The sequence below is a fragment of the Cyprinodon tularosa genome, unplaced genomic scaffold (genome assembly GCF_016077235.1).
Source record: "Cyprinodon tularosa strain WSP-4 unplaced genomic scaffold, ASM1607723v1 ctg432, whole genome shotgun sequence".
NCBI lineage: Eukaryota > Metazoa > Chordata > Actinopteri > Cyprinodontiformes > Cyprinodontidae > Cyprinodon > Cyprinodon tularosa.
In genome coordinates, this window is record NW_024039155.1 from 1071101 (window position 1) to 1080674 (window position 9574).

Sequence of the window (9574 nt, forward strand, 5' to 3'; positions counted from 1 at the left end):
ACTTGAGCTAATAAAATAAACTTTTCAGATATATTCTTGTTTACTGAAATGCACATGTTCATTTGCTTTAAGCATGTTTGACTCTAAGTTAAAGCTCCAAATATTCCTGGTGTTGTATGATTAAGAAGAAGTTAGAATTAGCCACTTTTCACAAACAACAGCTGCGATGTTGACTTTAGTCCAATAAGCTGCACACAGACTTCTGTCTAAGAGTATTAAACGGTTTCTGCCACCTCGTAAACGGCGGGCGCTCGATGACGCCTAAACTTTGGTAACTCGAGGAAAGTCAAAGTTACCGACAGAGCTTAGTTTTTTGCTGATTTTCTGTCTCTATGCCACGACTACGTGTTGACATTCAGCCCCGCTTTTAAGGTCGTATATTTAGTGCTGTTGGTTTTAGATTGGTTACTGCTTGTAAAACTAAAGATAGTTTATTAGAATGTTTTCTAGTACAAAGATAGACCTTTAAAAGTCAGCAGTATGGAGTTTAATGAGTGGCGACGTTAATCTATGACTCATCATGAAACATTCAGATCGGATTACAGGGTCTGTTCCTTTTGGCTGTGAAAGTTGGGGACGGGAAGAAGGAGATGAGTGAGAACTTTTATTTTTTAGGAGCATTTAGCAGCAGCTGATCATCACAATAGATAAATGGAAAGTCAAAAAAAAAAAAAACGATCTGTCTCAGTTTACTCCAAAACAATATGATAATGATCTGAATAGCTTCTGGGAAAACATTTTAACTAAAAAAAAACAAAAACAAATATAGTCCTTGTAGAAGTTAAGAAACATGTCTTATTATACTAACACTACAACTCTACAGAAACGAGTTCCAAAAAAATTAAAAATCAATCCTCTGGACTTTGTTTCCAAGTCTGAAGACGTTTCTCTTCCATCCAGGAAGCTTTTTCATTCTAAATGTCAGAAATAGCGTTTAGTTCCAGGTTTTATCCAGCGGCCCAACAAAGCCTGGTTTTAGTTTAGAAAACATGCAGATAGAAACGGATGAACGGGTCCCCCCCTTTGGAATGGGGGTCGTTTGGCTTCTTTGTTAGCCTGCAATGCCCCATACCTGTCTATGTCTCTGAAAGGGGGGTGTCCTTTAACGATCCCCATTCCAAAGGGGTGGACCCGTTCATCCGTTTCTATTTGCATGTTTTTTAGCTTTTTTGGAATGACTATGACCTGGATGACTGAGAATCCTCACCATCATACAGAAATGAGGAGACAATCTGAACGATGTCTGCAAAAGAAGGAGTGACAGATTCAACCTGAATGACATGAAGCAGTGAAGATCTCACTGTTTGCTGAAAAGCTTGGAGGCGAGTTTGTCAGGTGATTCAGGTCCTGGCAGCACAGAAAAGTCAGAAGTCGTCTGAGCATTGGAGAGCAGATCTTTGCCTAAAAGAAGAGTTCTTCAAAGACAACTTAAAGAAATATTATGAGCTAATACTGAATCAAGCTGAGACAGAAAGTCAGAGCTTAGGCTCAGCGGGTCTTAAAAATGACAGTTACTCTAATCTGAGTCCCTTTTCATAATTTTTTTTTTGACAAAGCTGGAAAGGAGAATGTGAGTAAAAGGACTTCCATTAGTTGCATCGTTTATTTCTAGAAGAAAGGAAAATTCCAGAGAAGCTTCTAGAAGGTAAAACCAAAGCTTTGGCCAAAGTCATGGACTCTCTGCTTTCAAGTCACATTCAATAACTTGCATTTAAAAAATATAGGTTTTCTTTTTTTCACTATGTGGCTGTTTATTTTACAGCAGGAGTTCTGGATAAGCGTCAGTACACCGTGTTTCCTCCTGCTGCCTGAAAGAGGAGCCCATGTAGACCCAGGCCGGAGGTCAAGGCAGGAGCATCTCTCTTTTCACTGCACTTGGCGGAAGGTTTTACTGCTTCCAAGGACACAGGAATGTTCATGGCTTGGTTTTCTGTAGGCGGCCTGATCTTTATTGCATCAACCCCTGCGCCGTATCCGTGTCTCCTTGTTTGGCAGCTAGCAGAGTGTGGCAACAAGCGACTGCGCGGCTCCTGGGTGGTGAAGGAGGACGAGGAGGAGGAAGCTACACAACATGAGGAAGAATATTTCAATCAGACAAACAGGAGAGAAGAAGCTGACCGGAACAGATCTCTAAGAGAGGAAAGTGAGTAAGAAAATGTATTTTCTGAATAAGGAATCCTTTTTTAAGGCTGTCACTAAAATGTCATGTAAAATATCAGATTTTATTTTGGCTTTAAACTAAATTCAGAGTGAAAAATGAAATCAATAATACTGTAAAGCTTTTCCAGTTGATAAATATCCATCTTAAGGACCTGGATTCACCAACCAAACCTGCTAAAGGAATCCCTTCATTTACAATCTAAAGTCTGTTAAAACTATCAGGAAGCTAAGCTAATTCTTAACAAATAAATTACTGGCTGAATAACTTTATTGACCTCAATGAATAAGTATTACATGGTTTTCAAACTTGTTGCATCATACTCCAATGGTTTGTGGTCAAGTTATTATCATCAATTTCTAACTTTGTTAAAGAAGCAAAACGTTTCAAAAGTTATCATCAAGTTGCATCAAAACCTTAAAGGGGAACGCCGTTTTTTTTTTTCCATTGGTCCTTGATTTTCCGTTATTCCATCATGTTCTACTCTCCCATCTGAGTTTAGTGTCATTTGGAGCCGTTCTGAAGATATTCCGTTAGGTTATATCCAGGTAACGTCTTCCTATGGGCAACGACTTGAAGGCACAAACTAAACTGTTCATCATTTATTCTTTTATTTATTCTTTCTTGACAATTTCTTTTATTTATTTATTTATTCGTTTATTTATTTGTTTGTTTGCTTTGTCTTTCTAGCATAGCAACAAGTCCACAGCATTACAGCTCCTCCACCATGCATAACAGCAGGCATGAGGTGTTTTTCTAAACATTCAAAATTTGTTTCCTGAAAAGTGTGACGGTAAAAAACAAAAACTATTTTAGGCTGATCTGACTTAAGGACATGTTTTCATTTCTCTTTTAATGATGTTTTTAATGATGACTTTTAGTTTATATTGTTCTGTAATTTAATGGTTTCTATCTTGTTTTTTGATTTTTTGGGGATTTCATGTTTTGCTTTTTACTGCTCAGTGATTTCCATCTATTTTAGCTCCTTCTGCTTGTGATCCTCCACAGTTTTTCCACATTAAGTCATTCAGACTCACCTGTTCTCACCTGTTCTCACCTGTTCTCAGCTCTTCCTCCTTGCATTCGTATTCCTCCTGGTTGACTCAGACCGTTCTGTAGCTCTCCATGTTGTTGTGGTGGTTGTTTCCTGGGCTGTAAGCTCACATCTACTCTGATATTTTTGTAAAAAGCTTTCAGAATCATCCTGGCAGGCTCCAATAGAAACATCAGTCCTCCACTTTAATTTAACACTTTGAATTGAAAAATCTTCCTGGATGGAAGAGGAACGTCTTCAAACTTGGAAACAAAGTCCGGTAGATTGATTTTAAGTTTTTTGGAACGACTATGACCTGGAGGACTGAGAATCTTAACCAGCACGCCAACATAATGAACACAGAGTAGAATCCAGAAATGCCAAAAAGAGAAAATTATAACCCATCCACTGGACTTTGTTTCCAGGTTTGAAGACGTTTCTCTTCCATCCAGGAAGATTTTTCAATTCCAAATGTCAGAAATAGCGTTTAGTTCCAGGTTTTATCCAGCAGCCCAACAAAGCCTGGTTTTAGTTTAGAAAACATGCAAATAGAAACGGATGAACGGGTCCCCCCCTTTGGAATGGGGGTGGTTTGGCTTCTTTGTTAGCCTGCAATGCCCCATACCTGTCAGTGTCTCTGAAAGGGAATAGTTGGCCTGGATGAACAGGTGAGGTCTTCTGTTCTCCTGTAAAGGGGTTGGAGCTGCGATGATAGCGGGAAGGAATCAACTTTATCGCTGCATTGGAGGTTTTTGAAAGCTGAAACCTGAGTCTCCCCCTCCCCAGGCTAACATAAGAAGTCAAACGACCCCCATTCCAAGGGGGTGGACCCGTTTATCCGTTTCTATTTGCATGTTTTCTAAACAAAAACAAGGTTTTGTTGTCATTTTGTACGCACCAAGTAATACAAAATTAAATTTACAATACAGCCCTCTAGACATTTCCATTTCTAAAGTACAGCAGTGATCAAACGTAAATATAAGACTGAGAAATGATTTACAGTTTTTCCAACATTCAGCGCAACATTTTTTTAACCCCATTTTAAACAACAGTTCATCAGTGTGATGGCGGTGGGGTAGAAGCTGCTGCAGAACCTGCTGGTCCTGCATTGAATGCTGGGAAGCCTCTTCTCAGAGGGCAGCAGGGAGAACAGTCCATGGTGGGGGGGTGAGGGGTCATTGATGATGTCACGGGCTCGGGACACCAGGTAATGCCGTCAGCTTGGCTCCCAGGCAATACATCAACAAAGCATCATAGGGTCTACTTAATGAGATTTTCTTATAAAAGTAGTGAAATGACCTGTTTACAGATATATCTGAGTCAGATTGGATCTTCAGAAAATAAATTTGATACATGTCAGCAAAATTTGGTCAGACTTTGATTCTGTAAAACCTGTAAACTACTCTTAACCAAAATGAATGAGTGGCGGCAACTATTGCCACATATGGAGGTTTTTGAAAGCTGAAATCTGAGCCCCCCCCTTAAAAATGCTTCCTTCCTCTTAAACCACCTGTCTTCTTTATCCAGAATGTGAACATTCTGGTCCTCCAAAGAATGTCCTTTGTCCATCAGGTGTAGATGTAGCGCAGAGTCTTGTCCAGAGGAGGGCGCTCGTCTGTGTTGGGCCATGCGTCTGTGGAGAGGTTGCTTGGTTTATCCGATATAAAGATCAGAGCATTCCTCCCTGCATTGAGCTGCAGACACTCTGCTTATATTAGGTCTGGAGGTTTGGTGTTTAGGAGAAGAATCCAGAAATGATTCGTTTTTTTTTTATTTTTTGGTGGTACAGCAGATCAGAAAGTGCTTGTTTCTGGCAGGACCTTAAATATTTCTTGAAAGGTTGTTATGGAGACTTAATGATCCTAAGAGGCCATATTCTGTGCTTCTGGTCTAGAACTGTTACCTTTTGAAATGTTCTTTTCTAAGATTTTGTTTTCCTACTCCAATAACATCTGAACTTGTTTTTTCAATTTTAAAGAGTGCATAAAAGAAATTATTTTTTTTTCTTTGATTATATTTATATCCCAGGAAAATAGAGATCAAAGAATTTAGTGTTCACTCCTGTTCACTCAGAGGAATGTAGAAAAATTAAAGTAAATATTACAAAAATTCTTTCAGTTACAAATAAAAAAGCACATTTCAAAAAAAGCAGTAACCTTTTTTTTTTAAAGGGATTTTTTTTTTTGCCCTCCTATTGCGGAAATGAAAGGTTTTATTTTTAGTAAGAGATTAAGATTCATTAATAAAAGATTCCTTTGATTTTGTGATATTTCATTCCTCTTTTCGCAGAGTTCAATGACTGGGAAATAACCAGTAATGTAACCGTGGAGGGCAACCAGGATCAGAGATCATAGGAGCATTAAGAAAGCAAAACAAGGTCTGATCCCCAGTAATTTACACTAAGCAATAAGAAACTGCGCTAAAATCCTTCTCAATCTTTCAGAGGCCGCTAACTACAGGGAAATGTAGCACTGAGAGCATCTGTGTGCTTAGCAGGCGCGGTGCTGATTGTTGGAGCTGTGAAGCCCGATCAGCTTTCAGAGCTCAGACTCTAGTTAGCCTCGGCTTAAGCGTACAGCTGTTGGGTAAAACTGTTCTTTGATGCGTCACAGCCGCGTTGATCTGATTACTGGAAAGTCAAACACCTTAATTTTAGCCATATCAGATGGCCTGTTGGCTAAAACAGGGATTAATAGACTGATACAGGATGAAGTCAAGGAGTTTCCAGACCATCTTCAGGCTTCAAACTATTTTTTTTAATAACAGCAGGTTTAATTTACCTTCCATTATTAAATCTGATTTTCTTATAAAAGAACATTGCTTAGATCAATTTTATTACAGAACAAGACTATACAATGAACTTTCACCCCTTCATACTCTGCCTCACATTGATATAACTTCAGTATTTTATGAATTCAAAAAAATAATATTTGCAAATACAAACAAGTCTTTTATTTAAACTGCAAATAAATAAATAAAAAAACATCACCAACTTTCTCTTCAAAACCCCCAAAATCAAGAAGTGAAGTCTGAGGAAGAAAAGGAAAAATAAACAGATTCTGTAATGAAATATCTGCTGTATTTTCAGTCCGATAAAATAAATCCTTTATGTCTCATTAATAAACTATAAACTTTATAAACTGAACAAACCAATTAAGAAGTATGTCAGTTATTACTATATGTACAAGCAGATACGTCATTTTCATGGAAAACTGTTAAATACAATGAAATAAATACTTTTACCAATAGATGCAGGTAGTTTAAAAATATGATAAAACAGAAAACAGCATGTTGTTAAATGCAGCAAACAGGGTTAGGGTTAGGCAGCAGAAGCAGCTGGTTTCCATGCAAAGTCAATGGTTGATGCATCAAGGTGCAGCTAAAGGTCCTGCAGCATCTAGGGCAGCAGGAGCAGCGGCGCCTCATGAGCTTCTGAGGCGCTTCATTGATCAACCAATGAGAGCAGCTGATCTGGGAGCTGGCAGGGAGTCAGACGCAGCACTGCTGATGCAGAGCGCTATGATCACTCCTCTGAAACAGTTTATTAACGCCTAAATTAACTTCAAATGTAGAAACCTGCCGGCAGAATATGTTGGCTTTTATTATCCTGCTGCCTGCAGTTTGTAGCACAGACCTGAAAAACGCTAACATCTACTTCCTTTCATTGCCAATGTTCCAGGCAATGAAAGGATAGTGTCGCTCCGCCCACCGCGCATCAGACCCATTTAACCTGCGCGCAGCTAGAGCAGCAAAGACGCTTCAGAACTAAACTGGTGCAATAATCAGAAATGAAGCAGAACGCGCGTTTTTGCTGTTTCTGCTGCGTGCGCTCTGAGCGTAGCATCAGACTTTCCAACTTCAGCTTATTGTTTTGAGATTTTATGTCAGAGATCAACACAGGAAGTGGGGCTGCATTTCAATGTGAAAGGAAAATGTTTTAGAAAGATACATATTTGAAAAGTGCTGAAAGTTCAGTTCTTTATTGAAACCCTTTTGTTCCAATAAGAGCATTAAGACTTCTGCAGGTAATTTTAGACCAACTTTAATCATGTGGAGTTAAATTTTGTCCACTCTTCTTTGCAGACCAGCAAAAGCTTGATTAAAATGGAGAGAAAGTGTGAGAACACATTTCCAGTAGTGCCAAATATTCTTAATCAAGCAGACTTTGACTGGACCATCTTAGCACAAGGAAATTATTTGATCTAGACTTTATTTCCCTGCCTGTACATTTAAGCAGGTTTTAATTCTCAGATATTTTCTCCATTTTTCAGGATATGGGACCCAGAACTATATTATTATTATCAGTCTGATACGCTTAATCAGTTTGAAGCCAAAATGTTCCACTTTCTGATCTGATAAGAACCTTTTTCAATTTGTGTTTTAAAGCAAACTTCAAACTGCCCTTAAAAAAACAAAACATTTTAATAAAAGCTTTCTGAATGCATCTGTTCTTCTTGTGGAGGATCAGCATAGTTCATTCTAAGCTGTGGATCTCTGCAGCTCCTCTAGACCAGCGTTTACAACCGGGGTACGTGAACCCCTAGTGGTTCTCCACTGCATTGCAAGAGGTACATGTAAATATTTTATTTCTTTGGTAGTAAAATGAAATAGGGATCTGATCTGTTCTGCTTTCCGAGGACCCAATTTGAAAAATTAAAAGCTTTTATCAACCAAAATGTAAGTTATAATTATAAGTTTGAGTTCCTTCAGCTTTGACATCCAAACCAAGCAGCCTTGATGTAGAGAACAGACTGGGATCAGCTGGTTTTCACTCTGAGCTTTAGGAGCTCATCTATAGGATGAAAACAAAAGAAAACTAATTAAGACAGTCTGACTAGAATTTATGTTCCTAATTCACCAAGTTTAAATGTAATTACACTCAGGGGAATTAAAAAAAAGAAAATAAAAAACAATCCACTGGACTTTGTTTCCAAGTTTGAAGATGTTTCTCTTCCATCCAGGAAGATTTTTCAATTCAAAATGTCAGAAATAACATTGAATTCCAACACTATTTGTTTGTTTGTTTTTTTATTTGAGATGGAAAGAATAAAATACCTAAAATTTACATTTTCAAATTAAAAGATTAAGTAAAATGCTTTTTATTTTTATCGTTCCACTTTTGTACAATCATCAGTACTTTTGACTGAGAGCTCATGGTGAGACAAAACGAACGGAGGTCATCAGAAGGTTGGGAACCACTGACCTACAGTAACCAGACTTAACTGCCTGCAGAACGCCACCTGTTGGGAAAAACAACAACTCTGAGTGTTGCTGTCTTGTAAATGTGCAGGTTTCAGTGTTGACAGACGTCTAAGTGCAGCCTGGCCTGCTCATCACGCTGTGAACAGAGTGACACTGAGTTCCAGGCACTGCATGGTGTCTCGTAAGCGTCGGAGGATCTAAAGTGAGGAAAAAACTGCTTTGTGTTGTCGGGAGTCTGATTTACGTTCCCTCTGAGGGAGCTGGGCAGGAGCTGGGCGGCCCGCGCCTGGAGATCCATTTCTAGAAGTCAGAAAGAGGAGAAACCTTTCCAGGGAATGTCCAACACGCCTTTACATTATCATCTATAAAAAGCCAAGCCTCTCTGCGTTTCACAGGCTGCTCAGCTACATCTTAAAGTTTCCTTATTAAACATTAAAGCACTGTAAAACTGTTTAGAAGGATTCCACTACTGCATGTAAACTAACACAGAGAGGTAAAGGAGGTGATGAAAAGCTAAAGAGAAACAACATGTTGAAAGAAACCTCGGCTCTGACAGACATGTGAGCTATTTGTGGAGGAGGAATGTAGGAAGGTTTTCATTTGCATGGAGATACATTAGAGGCACTGACAGGTGGATGGCTGATAGAGCAGCGACTGCTGTGACCTCCAGCTGGTCTCACTGACTGATCTAATCAAAGAAAATACTCTAAACTAAATAAAAATGGAAGGCATCTAATTAAACAGAATTTAAGAAAATTATTCAAATAGCATTTTGTGGTCAGAAAAAACATTTCCTTCCTCATCCCTTCCAATATTAATTATGAGTGCTGGTTTGTATTTACTGGCTTGGACGTTTTCACAAGAAGTTAGACTTTTTTAAGGTTATTTCAACAATCCTGTGTGTTTAAAACTCTACTTTGTCGTCTATATGAATAAGTTTCTCTGCAGTTTGAATGCAGAACATTTGGAGAAATCGATGGTTAATTTCTACAGCTTGACCTGCAGACCTCATCAATCCAAATATTCAACTTTGCTTTTTGCTAGAACTCACTGGTCCTAATGTTTTGAAAGAGGAAAATGCATTTTAACTCATAAGCTTGGTATATATGAACATTTTTCTTTTGTCTGTTTTTTCCACAGTTGTTTTTGCACATCTAAGTACTGGAGAAAACAAGGCGGCA

At 38.5% G+C, this 9574-nt stretch overlaps 1 long non-coding RNA gene across 1 annotated transcript; it reads left to right on the plus strand.

Annotated features, from left to right (window-relative positions):
* Positions 1–1800: 1800 nt before the first annotated feature.
* On the plus strand, positions 1801–9574 carry LOC119792826. Its single transcript, XR_005282031.1, has 2 exons — positions 1801–2143; positions 9534–9574. It is a non-coding gene; the product is annotated as an uncharacterized LOC119792826 (long non-coding RNA).